At 36.8% G+C, this 13,012-nt stretch overlaps 1 long non-coding RNA gene across 2 annotated transcripts in view; it reads right to left on the minus strand.

The window, feature by feature from the left end:
• The window catches only part of LOC148912754 (uncharacterized), a 141,431-nt gene that overhangs the window by 48,538 nt on the left and 79,881 nt on the right, over positions 1–13,012 (minus strand). The window lies entirely within an intron of this gene.

Genomic DNA, 13,012 nt, shown 5'->3' on the forward strand with positions numbered 1-13,012 from the left:
ACCTCCATACCTTCTACCTCCTCCACTGTCCAACCTGATCCTTCTTTCGTGTAGTTAGACAGCGATTCCATTATTGCTTCTAAGGCTTCGCTGAGTGACCTATCCAGATTCGTGGACTCTAATATCACTAACGACTTTGATCGCAGCATTGCTGTCGTCGTTACCTCATCTTTTGATAAACTTACTTCTACCATTATACTCGCTTTCAGGGCTCCTAATTCTTCTATGCCTTTTCGAAGCGTTCTCTTGACCTTCCTTTCTGACTGACGCCAAAACTGCCTAACGTCAATCTCACCGTTACCGGGTATTGACACCGTTTCGAAATTGCTTTGGGATTCCATCTATATAATAGGAAATATCTTATACCTAATTCCAGACCCTTTTCAGATCGTCGTAGTCATACTCACAATCCTGACAATGCCAAAACAATTTAACCTTAGTCTCAAACTTCTTACCACATCCACAATCATAGCTGCTCATACATTTCGTCTTCATCTTCAAATGCTTCTTTAAGTCCACTTCTTTCTTAAAAGTTCTCTTACAATCTTCGCACTCCATATATAGACTATCATATTTTACATAAACACGGGATGCGGGTAATCGCGGTACGAATCGAGGGGGGGTACTTTAGACGGGTAATCCTCCGGTGGTCGTTGCGCTGGAACCCCCATCCCCTATACTACTTCGGAACATTGGTGTCATATTTGATACGCATCTTACTTTGGTTCGTCATGTGAATAATATTTGCAAGTCTTCTTTTTATCATCTCAGAAACATTGCTAAAATAAGAAAATACATCTCTTTGAAAACAACTGAAACTCTCGTCCACGCGTTCATATCCTCCAAACTCGACAACTGTAACTCTCTGCTCTTTGGCTTACCAAACAAACTCTTAGATAAACTACAATCTGTACAGAATGCTGCTGCCAGAATAATCACTCTTTCCCATAAACATGACCACATTACACCTATCCTCGTTAATCTGCATTGGCTACCAATTGAATCTAGAATCAAATATAAAATCCTATTACTTACTTTTAAAGCTCTTCATGGCCAATCTCCTATCTATATCCGGGAACTCATTTCAGTGTATAAACCGAACCGTAATCTTCGTTCTGCATCACAAGTTCTTCTATCAGCACATTCTTATAATCTTAAATCTTATGGTCATCGCTCCTTCTCTGTGGCTGCTCCTGAACTCTGGAACTCACTTCCAATATCTCTCCGAAATGCATCAAGTCTTGCCTCATTCAAAACTGAACTTAAAACTTATCTCTTCAAATTAGCATATTCTTTGTAAATTATTTTATTTTGTCGTTGTCTTTGTCGTTTGTTTACTAGCGCTTAGAACAGATTTGTATTTGCGCTTTATAAATAAATATTATTAAATATTATTATTATTATTATTATTATTATTATTATTATTATAATTATAATTGATGTCCCCGTCCTTTCCCGTCCTTCCCCGTCCCCTTCCCCGTCCAAAATCCGGCCCGTGCCATCCCTACTCTACTACTGAGATCGAATCGGTGACTCGGCGTCTTCCAGCAGAAAACAATGAAGTGCGATCGCTTCTTTTGAAACTTGAAAGTCATTGTCATACGCAAGAAAAATAAACTTTAGTTGTATTGGAAATCTGGGACGACGTCAGTCGGTATATCTTAAAAACAGACCTTCCCGACTCACTTTAACTGTTCATTTATTTTTTCATCATTACTGTTTCACTTTAACTGTCCTCATTTCGTTAACTTAATCTCCAAGAAATAGTGATGAACGATGTGTACGAAACAGTTTGCCCGCTTTACCGTGGTCAAAGGCCTACTCCGGGTCATTAAGTCGCCTTAAATCGCCTTAAATCGCCTTAAATCGCCTTAAATCGCCTTAAATCGCCTTAAATCGCCTTAAATCGCCTAAAGTCGCCTTAAAATGCCTTAAGTTTGATCTTTTCAGACTTATTTTTTGCATTTTTGTTTTCATTACTTCTATCATTCATGCATTCATGCATTATTTGACCACCATTACCAGAATGCTTTGCAAATTCCCTCGTGAGAAAAATAAGAAAATTGATGAAATGAACAAAACAAAGGAATTCTGGTAGCAGAGGTTCATGACACCACGATGCAAATGTCCTAGCTATTATAGCAGAGCACTCATAGTCATATAAATAATAAAAAACTGGCATAAACTCGACATATAATATTATGTAAAAATATTTAAGACATGTCACTTAGAGTACAAACACTATAAGTGTGTAACATAAATACCACTAAATACACCTTTTGCTGTTCATTAGACCTTTTATTTTTAGGACAAATGTCTTATGTACTTTGCGGTACCACTTTGAAAAACGATTTTGGAAGTAATGAGATATCAGAACAATAGCCATTGTTAGATAAAGTGCGTTATAAATGTGCATTCCGGTATGGTTGCGGTCAAGTTTTTAGGGACGAAGTGATAATTGAACAAAACCAGACAAAACATTTTATTTCGCTATACCAGTTTACAACTAGTGTACAATTAGACATTCTTTATAAATTAAGCAAAAAGCGCATTCTTCTATTGCTTAAACATGCACAACAGTGAATGACCACAGGAAGAAAAGATCGAGGATGCCTCCAACGACTGGAGATACAGCGGTAGGTTTTAAAAAAACCGATGGTGTGTTCAACCTTAACCCGACAAGTCGTAAATTCTTTGTTAATTCTTTTTAGTCTTGGGTCCCTTCGAACTCGTGTTCTGCTTAGTGGTCTGACTAGTACTGGATGGGGAGGGTATCCTTTATCGGCGATAATATAACAACCTGCTGGTAAATTGAGATTGCATCGCCAGCCAATATCGGGCATCATATTAAATCCGTTAATGTCATTAAGGTGTCCAGGAAATCTAGGAAAAGAAATTTGATGACAATGATGATGATGCTAATTTTTGGGCGATAACACCATTATAAATTACTCAATAGATTCATAACATAACATATTTAAATCTTTCTTCTCATGTCAAATAAACCGACATCCTTATCACGAACACAAAAATAAAAAGTATAAAATTAAAATGCTTACGCTGCTGAACAGTGAACAATCAATCCATCTGGCGTTATGATTATGTGGCTTGACATGAAATGCCTCTTCTTGTCACCGCGGTAAAAACTTGCCTGTCTTAAGGACGGCCTCCATATTTCATGAATTGTTGCATCGATGATGCCAACACAGGAAAGATACTTCTCCCAGTATCCCACCCATGAATTCCATTCTGCTATTGTGGGCCATCGAACTTTGTTTGTGTAGTGGTTAAGTAAAAGAGGAACGACATTATGTATTGTTTTATTGGTATAAGTAAGGCGGTCAACTCTGAACTTCGCTCCAAGGGTCTGCAACCTTGGATATCGTCGTAACCATATCAGTACAAGGAGTAGTCTGTTTTTGATGTTTAATCGTTGAACTCGAATCCTGCGACGGTTTGCGCGGTCATATAAAATGATTGGCCATCTCATTTCGACAAAAAGTTCTTCAAATGTTTCCAATGTCTCACCAGTAAGGTACCAGAATTTTATGGGAGCCAAAGCAAGTTTGCTGTAGTAATCATGACCTCCATTAGGCTCTGGAAGTCCAGAAAGACCGAGGCGATCAAGGACGTTACCAAGACTGTATGAATCCAAGACATTAATAAGACACGTGAGCAAGAAGATTACTTGACTCATGAAATTCATTGGAAAAGGTGGAAAGTTGTTGTTGTTCCATTTCAGAATTTTCAAAAGGCCAAGAACTATAAAGACAGTATTACTGAAAAAGGACGGAAAAACGGAAGGAGTCATGGCAGACCTTCAAAGGTTATGTCCTGTAAATATTGTGAACGAAGGTTTATAGTCTATCGGGGATTAACAAAAAGATGTACCAAGAATACAAAAGAGGTATTGGCCCATTTGTCCCAAAAACATGTGACAACAACAATTCACACAATTTATCTTTTCGTCAACTTTAATGGGATTTTTTAGTAAAGCTGACAAATTTTTCAGCATTTGTTTGTGTTCCTGATTAGAGCTAGTGATTAGACTATTGCCGCTGAATAAAGTAGACGTCGAAGAAGAATGGACCAAATTGCATCGTATGATTGTTGATCCTTTGAGAAATTATTTAGTTGTCACCTTGGTATGAGTCATAAAAATATGCGTTCACAATATGAGTATAAATACAGGTTGCTTATCATGTCCCAATGCAACTAGAACATTGGCTTTAGAAAAATGGAAGGCGAAAGAAACATATTTTTAGAGGCGGCACTAAAAGGGACGTCCGTTATTACCAATCCAAAGGAATATGACGAAATGAAACTGAAAAGGAGTAGCTCATCTGAAGCAAGAAACAAGAGAAAAGAATCCAGTACGAGAAGTGCTAAAGAAACCGGCACCAAATTCAAGCAAAATGTTGGAACTTGCCATAGTAAAAGAAGCTATACATAACGTTGGACAGCTGCCTTCCAGAGTGTTACGGTATGTTCAGCTTATGGCAAACAAACTTGGACCAATTGACGAAGCTTACTACACATCTGTAGGAAAAACTGGATGCCCCACAAGAGAAGCAGCAAGAAGAAGGATACTCCGGAGAATGAAAGAAACGTAAGTGTAGTTTATAGCAACTCGAACTATAATAAGCTTTTTTCTAAATGTAATGAAGGTGCACTCTTTGTTTATTTTTTTTTATGTAGAGGAGAACTAAAGGATGAAAAGTCGTGTACTACAGCATCAAATTCCGACAGTAAACTGCCGCAAAATAGCAAGGTTGTCGAGCCAGAGCACTTGTACCGAGGTAGTTCCGAAGAAGAAAGCAAGGACAAGGAGAGCGACTGCAATAAATTTGGCAGGGATGGTCTATTTCTGTTATCAAAAGGAAAAAGAAAGACTAAAGAAGTAGTCGAGTGGGTCAAACGAAAGGGACAACAAGAAAAAGAGGAAATAGTTAATCCTTTTGATGACAGCGATGGGGATCATAAAAATGAAGTCGAAGGTTGGTGTATGAATGATATTTAAAGTTTGTCAGAGGGCGAGCGGACTACCAAACAATGTGGAGTTTTCAAAAACGGTGCTAGCGTTATCTAATTCTGCGTTATCTTTTCTTGATTTAAAAGTAAAACAGAAGAGATCAAAGAGGAAGAAAAAGGCCGACCAAATCGACGATTTGATGTCATTAATGCCCACGATGACGAATGCTGTAACAAGGGCTGCTCTTGCCCACGAGAAGGCTGTGAAAAAGTGGCAATGTATTTCAGATACGGAGTAAATTTTGTCAGGAGATATTTATTGCATTAGACGGATAATAAATGCTTTTCTTTACTTGTGTTTTAGTCTATGTTTCCTTTAATATTAACTTGGAACTGAACTTGATAACATGATTAATTAAAACTGTACAAATGTTGAAAGCGTAAAGGTGTTAAATCGAGAGTAAAGTCATTCCTTAGTGCATGAATAACAATACATTCCCTAAAGTGGTACTGCAAAGTGCATGAGACATTTGACCTAAAAATAAAAGGTCTATTAACCGCAAAGGAATATTCATTCAAGCGAAAAAGCATTATCATTAGCGCGAAGAGGCACACAATAACGCGAACGGAGTTTCAAGAGCGCGATGGAACATTCATTAAGGAATTTAGCATAACATTGGACAATCATGAATATGTTTGTGCAGGTTCATTAGCGTTTTCGAAGTTTCATTAGCGCCTTTGTGCAATCAATAGACAAAACCACACATTCAATAACGGTTTTTGGACATTCATTAGCGCAATACATTATTACTTTACTTTTTACACGGGAATTGTAGGATTTTAGCTTTCTTTACATTTTTTACAACCCATGAATATAACCGTTCTTTACAAAGAAAACATGGCGTTAGGTATTGAAGAAAGAAGTGTATTTATCCTTGAATTGCTTCTCTATTCATACATCTGGGAAGATAGGTTTGCATGTGGTTGTACCACTGCATGCATTTTTGTTGCGTGATAACATTTATGTTTCTTGTAGTCGCTCTAAGAAGCAATCTTTTTCTTAGCTCTCCGAGTGGAATGCCTTGCCTTCTAGCTTCTCCTCTGTCTCCCATTAAACGTTGCTGGTCGGGACGTGACAAGTGAGCCTTTATAATGTATTGCGCTAATGAATGTCCAAAAACCGTTATTGAATGTGTGGTTTTGTCTATTGATTGCACAAAGGCGCTAATGAAACTTCGAAAACGCTAATGAACCTGCACAAACATATTCATGATTGTCCAATGTTATGCTAAATTCCTTAATGAATGTTCCATCGCGCTCTTGAAACTCCGTTCGCGTTATTGTGTGCCTCTTCGCGCTAATGATGCTTTTTCGCTTGAATGAATATTCCTTTGCGGTTAATGAACAGCAAAAGGTGTACTGAGTAGTTATTACCAATACCTGTTTCAATATTATATTGTAAATAACTTTGAAAAATTATGGTAATAAAGCTAAATCATCATCATCATAATCATCATCAAGTGTTGCACACTTTTAGTGTTTGTACTCTATAATCATATATATAATAACAAACTGATATATACTCATAATATGAAAATAATCAGATATAATATGTAAATAATATTAAGACATATGCTATATATGAGCAGCCAGAATACCTCACTGATATAAGCTGCTATACTAAGTTTTATTTATCTCTGTTGGGTCATTTGATGTTAGATAATTTTAAAATGGATAATGTTTTAAAATTCTATAAGTCTTAATGTATTTTGAAGTCAATCCTGCTAAAATATGTGGTTTTTGGTAAATAGGAATATTTGATTTTCCAACCAATACTTTTTTGACTGAGATTACTGAGGTTCTTAGAAAGTTTTTATCGCAGACCACGTCATCACTACTCCAAAATTATACAAACTATGTAAAGCAATGATTCCTCTTTACGTGTATTTGATTTTTAAAAGCTTATAATTTTTGCAACTCATCTTTAAATTTGGCTCAGAAAATTTAGCTAAGTAAGCATATGTATATGAATAATGCTGGAACTTTAAGTCCTAGAAATACACATACACTTGTATACCTAGACACATTTGACTTTATTAATGAAAACTTTTACTATGTTTGATAAATAAGACGTACTTTACAGGCAGATCGAGAACATTCTAGAACATTATCTACTCACTTGCGAGCTAACGCCATGCAGCCATAGGAATTAAAGTCCCTTCATTCCGATCACTTTCACATTCGCATGCAGCTCACCCTAGTTTATAGCTAGTCATCTCCTCCATTTTAGTGGTGTTATTACACTGACTATTGTAATGCGCTGTGAAATTCAAAGAAAACAAACCATCCGAAAAGCCATTCACAAAACAGTATAACATTCGCCATTTGGAAATATTTTGGCACGCAAGGAACTAGCTGTGGTTGTAATTACAACTTCTCGCCCCAGATTCTTTCTGTTGTAGGTCTTCCAAATATTGGCAGAAAGGGAGGGGTGGGTTTGGATAATATAAAAGATAGAATGTTCTTCGTCGGTAAGGACAGTAAGTTACAACGAGAAAAATTTCTCAAGTTTGGAGGAGTAGTCGCAGCCGACAAATGGGGTGACGTGACCTTTAAAGAGGGCTTGCAGAGCATGAAATTGCCCGGACTTCCAGATCAAACTGTATCAGTTTCGATGGAGTGGATCACTAGCTGCATTGCCGATAGGAAGATTCTCCCTACGGTTTCGTACGAGGCAAGAAATCAAAAGGTCCTTTGAAGCCTCTTTTAACACTCTTTCCGCCATAGTCATACTCGCGGGATTCGGGACCTCTTGAGACTTTTACGGGAAGTGTACTTGAAAGCTTGAAAGGACTGGTAACGAACAAAATGGCGGATTTCTTGTGGATGTTGAAAAAGTCAGCAAGAGGACGAGAAAGACGTACGCTGTGTCAAAGACACCTTCCAAGTTTTTTTATCAACCAAAGAAGTAATAACAAATGCTTTTGAGTCTCGACGATTGTCAGAAGAAGTGTTTGAATTCAGAAAAAAGCTTGCTTATGGAAGCTGATATGGATTGGGAGTATTTTGCTGGTTAAGGTCTCACGTAAAAGCATCAAATAGGATGGGTTCCTGAGAAGGAAAGTTAAGCTGATATAAAAAGATTGAGCTTATGTGTCAACAACCAAGTTTTCGTGCGAGGATCATCAAGGAAACAGCAAAAACAGTTTCTGAAACCTTTTTGACGATTTCTATTGTCTAAGCTCATATTTTCTTAATCTTCATCTTTGGTATGTAAAACATTAGATTTGCATTAGATATATAAGCTTAAGCTTATATGGTACTGTTTTTAGAATATTTTGTAGGCAATTAAGGCTTAATATATATAAATTTATAAGCTAGTTTTTATGAAAGAAATCAGATTTTGCCTCTGTTGTCATAATGATGTCATTTGACCTGAACACAAATCACTACTAGTTTCATTCCATTGTTTTATATTGTTAGATATTAAACTTGTGGGTTTCAAAGTCTGCTTACTCCAGTGTTGTTATGTTGGTATAGACCATTTGCACTGATTCCCAAGAGGAATTGAACTGGAGGACAAAATAATGAGTTTTTTTTCACATGAGAAAATACATTTTATTGTTTTGGGAATCAGGGCAAAGAGTCTATTGAGAGTTAGAAACAGAAATGATAAACCATTTTCACAACTATCATATGACTGCTTCTACAGGTTAAGCCACTATATTGTTTTTGATATAATAAACACTGGTTATCATAGTGAGAAATGTTAGCTGCTTGAGTACTTGCACTAAACGCATGAGAGAATTAATTGTTGCTAACAGCACTAATATCTACGCAGACAAAACAAAAACAAAATAGCGTAACTTAGCAATATTTTGTACTAATTTATGTTCATAGGTTTAGTGTGAGCATGCTAGGATGTGTTAACGCCCTTATTCATACCATTTATGGCATCTAACAGGTGCCAGTATAAGATCAGAAATGCCAATGCAAACTGGGGAACCAAGGCTACTGAGACAGGTCTCTCTATTAATCAATCACAGTTTGCATTGGCATTTCTGCTTTTATGCTGGCACCTGTTAGATACCGTAAGTGGTATAAATAAGATAGTCCTTTCTTTACCTTTAATTAGATAAATCATTTTATTTATTTATTTACAAGAAACTAACTTTGCTCTCTTAAATCACCTTAGTTGCTTTAAATCGCCCTTAAAATACCCAAAATGTCATCATATTTTCTTCTTAAATCGCCCTAAATCGCCCTAAAAAATTACCCAAAATTCCATCATATTTTCTTAAATCGCCTTAAGTCGCCTTAAGTTGCTTTAAATTATGGCGACTTAAGGACCCGGGGTAGGCTTGGTCAAGGAACTATATTTTGATATTTGGATTTGTCTTGCGAATTCTCGAACTCAGATTGAAAACTGAAAATTTTCTTAAATGTATGCTGTATGACTGTAATTTTAAGTAAACATATTAATTCTTAATATTTTTGAGCAAATTTATTGGTTTTATGAATTTCTTTTTCTAGCAGTTTTTTTTTTAACCATTACTTATAAATTTTAAGAAAGACTGATATTTATACACTTATTTCAATAAAGTTAGTCGCCTGAAAAGCTATAAAGCTGAGGCCGACAAGGACTATGGGTAGATTCATTTTACACGTTCAACCGCTTGTTAACTGTTGATGGACTTGCAAAATCTTTACCGGTTACAGTCTCACCTCTTCTGAGCATCATCGAGCTGCAGTTTGTATTGAAAAAGCTTTGTATGTACATACTTTTTTGAAATGAAAAGTTTCCCATGATGCTGAGTGATCTCAGCTTTCTAGGTTTTTGGTGACTAACTTTATTGAAATAAGTGTATGTGAAGAGAGACTTTACCCGGTCCGACGAGTGTTTCGCTCTTAAAGTTTCTCAAAATAATTAATTAAGTACTCCATCTTTCCCTAATATGAGATAGGTTACTAAACTTATTGTTAAGTTAGTTCAAACATTATGTAAAGCTAAGGAAGTGGCTGACGACATAAAGTTCCCAAAATCAAAATAGCTTACCTTATTTTAGTCAGTTCTTAACTTCTTCAAACAAGCTGTTGATTAATACTGAACGAAATAACAGGCGTCACAACTTAAAAGCCCGTGTCAAATAAAAGCAAAGTTTTTAAAAAAATTTTCGCCAATCAAATTTGTCAGCTTGTTTGGTGTACTTATCTTTTGTGAGTCGGCTCTTCCAATCTTGCCAGTGCTAAATCATTAAAATTTATAACTTAGCTGGGGCGTAAATATAGCTTTCTTCTTAATTGAACTGAGCAAATATGCCTGAGCATGTCCTAAAATCCTATGTCCAATAGATATTTACTAGTTACCATTATCACCATCATCATCTTCCTTGTCACCACTACCACTACCACTGACACCACCACCATCGCATTTACTACCATCACCATCATCATCATCTGCCATTATATGATGGCATTATCATCGTCCTTGCCATATCATCACCTTTATCATAAGCAAGAAAGTTGCCCCCCCCCCACCATTCACAAATAACAACATTAATCTCAAGCTTAGTTCAACGTTTCCAGGACAAATTAGCTGATTTGTGACAATATGATTAGATTTTCAAGTTGCTTCTCTCCTGTGCTTCGAAGCCCGGAAACTCAAGTTTTTTCCCTCCGAAAAAATCAACTTCTAAATTCCAATTCGATCATGGAAAGAGGGTCACAAGCCTAGGTTTGTTAGCCACTAGCTATTAAGGGCTACCCTTTGATTTAAACTTTGAGCTCATTTTTCTGATATAGTCCTCTGTTTGGCCGGCTACCACTATGCTTTTCACCGTTAATAAACAGTTTATACTAGTTCTATCTTAGCCTGTAAGGTTGCATTCTTGGAGAAGTTTCATCTTCAAGAAGTAAAAAAAAATTATTTATAAAAAAAATAAGCGGTTTCTTCTCAGCAAGAGTCCGCATCATTATCTATCTTCTTACATGTTTAGGTTGGCTAAGAATGGACCTTTGAATTACTTTTATTATTATGATATTGCCTTCAATAAACTAGTTCTGCAGATCAAAAGTGGTATTTTATTCGAGAAATTCCCCTAAATCATAACGAAACATTGAAAACAGAATAGCACCATCAGCACAAATATAATTAGAGGCGCAGCTGCGCAGGCGCAGTATATGTCTACCGAAACGAAAGGTTACTGGGACACGATGAACTTTGGTAAACAAAATCTAATGAGTTCTAGATAATAATGTAGAATTAGCATTTTGTCCATTTTCCCGCGCGTGTTCTGTAAAACTTCGAGTACACTATTTCGAGATTCTAGTAAAGAATTTACAATAAATTTCAATTATTGTTCAGGCTTTTTCACCCACACAGACCACGAGGCTTTTCCAAATATCTATCAGACGGTTGACTCGCTCCAGAGAGATCCATCCCTTCAAAATGTTTTGCCTTTCCAATGACTTGGCCGATTCTTTTAGCACTTTTACACTCAGGTTTGGTGGTCTTGTGTCGAGGCTTCGGTTGTATATATCCTGTAGAACATTAAGAGCTTCAAAATCTTCCTCCTTCAACTGTAGCATGGCTTTAAGGTCTTCCCATCGTTTAAGAGCTTGGGTCTTCTCGGCGTCTGTTTCACAAAGCTTGTCGATATCTTTCTTCAGAGTTGCGATTGTGTAGCTTATTATTGGAGTGAAGAAGTCGGGAAGGATTTTGTTGTAGAACCCAGCTTGTATTTGTAGGCACATTTCTCCTAAATTTGCAAAGGCTTTCATGTCTTCACTCGCTGGTACAGGCATTAACACGGGGGCACCAGCCACATACCGAGACTGATGGCGAACTTGTTTTATTTCAAGATTCAACTTCTTATTCTCATCTTTTGTCGTCTGCAAATCTTCTACTACATTATCCAGGGTGTACTGAATTGTTTTAAACTTTTCCTCTAGTTTCGTGTATTTTTCCTCGTCAGATTCTCGAGACCTCGTGAGTTTCTTCACATCATCTTCAACGGTCTTCAGCTTGTATTGAACGGAAGCCAATTCTTGTTCAAGAGATTTCTTCTCATCTTCTAGCGCTCGTATTCGTTCTTTCAAGTCCTTCACTTCACTGTCCTTCGCTTCGAGTTTGATGCAGAGATTATTGTTCTTGTCTTCAAGGTATTTTACTTTCGTTCGTAGTTTATCCAATTCCAGGTTTTTTTCTTCAAGTTGTTCCTTCAATTCTTGGATGTCATCCTCGATAATCTTCATGTTCATGGCTCCTTGTAAACTTCGTTGTACCAAGCCAATTTCTCTCGTAATTCCAATCCGTATGGCTTGTTGTTCTTCATCCAGACGGCTAGGAATCTCACCTTCCTGAATTTGACTCAAAGCACTCATACTATTAAAGCCAAGACAAAAGTCTAAAACTAAAAAACTAAATTTCCGCCGTCTTGTTGACCGAAGACTCTTAAAGTTCTTAGAACCGCCCTCGGCAACAAAGAATGACGGTTCGAATTCCAAGAAATCTTTTTATAAAATAATTGGGATACTACGCGCGCTATGATTGGTCGAAAACCATGTTTGATGAGAGTATCAAAACACGCTATCGTCATTTCTAATCTATCGCGCGCGCTCATTGGTCAGTTTGAATAAGACGGCACGTAGGGAGAATTTACTTAAACTTTGCTTTTTTCGATCTTTTCGCTCGTTTGTTATTTTATAAAACAAATCAAAAACAGTTATCCATGTTTGATACTCTGATCAAAACACTTGGGATGTTGGGAGAACACTCAAGAAGCTGGGAACCACTCCGCTACGCGTCGTGGTTTCCTACGCTCCTCTCGTGTTCTCCCAACATCCCGCGTGTTTTGATCAGAGTATCAAACACGGAAAACTGTTTTTGATCTGTTAACTCAAACAAAAATTATCTCGTGTAGGGGAGCAGTGAGGATTTGAAAATTTGGCAAACCAATTTTTCTCACTTTTGATATTTAAACTTGTTTCGTTATTTTTGGTTTTACTGGAAAAAAGCTCTAAGATTCCGAATTCATCTTGA

Source organism: Actinia tenebrosa, unplaced genomic scaffold (genome assembly GCF_029948245.1).
Source record: "Actinia tenebrosa isolate PJP-AT-01 unplaced genomic scaffold, QUT_ActTen_1.0 PGA_scaffold10__47_contigs__length_13832649, whole genome shotgun sequence".
NCBI classification, from domain to species: Eukaryota; Metazoa; Cnidaria; class Anthozoa; order Actiniaria; family Actiniidae; genus Actinia; species Actinia tenebrosa.